The sequence below is a fragment of the Mus pahari genome, chromosome 6, assembly GCF_900095145.1.
Source record: "Mus pahari chromosome 6, PAHARI_EIJ_v1.1, whole genome shotgun sequence".
In the NCBI taxonomy this organism is placed as follows: domain Eukaryota; kingdom Metazoa; phylum Chordata; class Mammalia; order Rodentia; family Muridae; genus Mus; species Mus pahari.
Genome location: NC_034595.1, coordinates 91,948,829 through 91,949,281, shown reverse-complemented (window position 1 = coordinate 91,949,281; position 453 = coordinate 91,948,829).

Genomic DNA, 453 nt, shown 5'->3' with positions numbered 1-453 from the left:
GGGGGGGGGGGGGGGTTCCAAGTTCTGCAGTCATTGAACTAAGTCTGTGCTGTGTACTTTTGGGGGGGGGGGGGGGGGGGTTCCAAGTTCTGCAGTCATTGAACTAAGTCTGTGCTGTGTACTTTTTCACTCTGGTCTACTGATGACCTGCCCTGCCCTGCTCCCTGTATCTATTGCAACGTAGCAGGGACTTGGTCAGCCAAGGAGCAGAGAGCTCTGGGGTCAGCCAGCTGTCCCCTGCTGTCAGGCCCACTTGAGCAGGATGTGAACCCACCTGGTAGAAATGTCCTTTTCTATACTCAAAAGGGGAAAATTGAGGCCCCACGGCTACCGACTCCGGGTACTGGCCAGGATCTGCCGCTGTTCTTGCCCACGTCCCTAGCCCTAAGGATCCAAGCGGGTGTCTGGGGCAGGGTTAGGGTTAGGGTTAGGGTTAGGTCTCTTCCTGGGTTA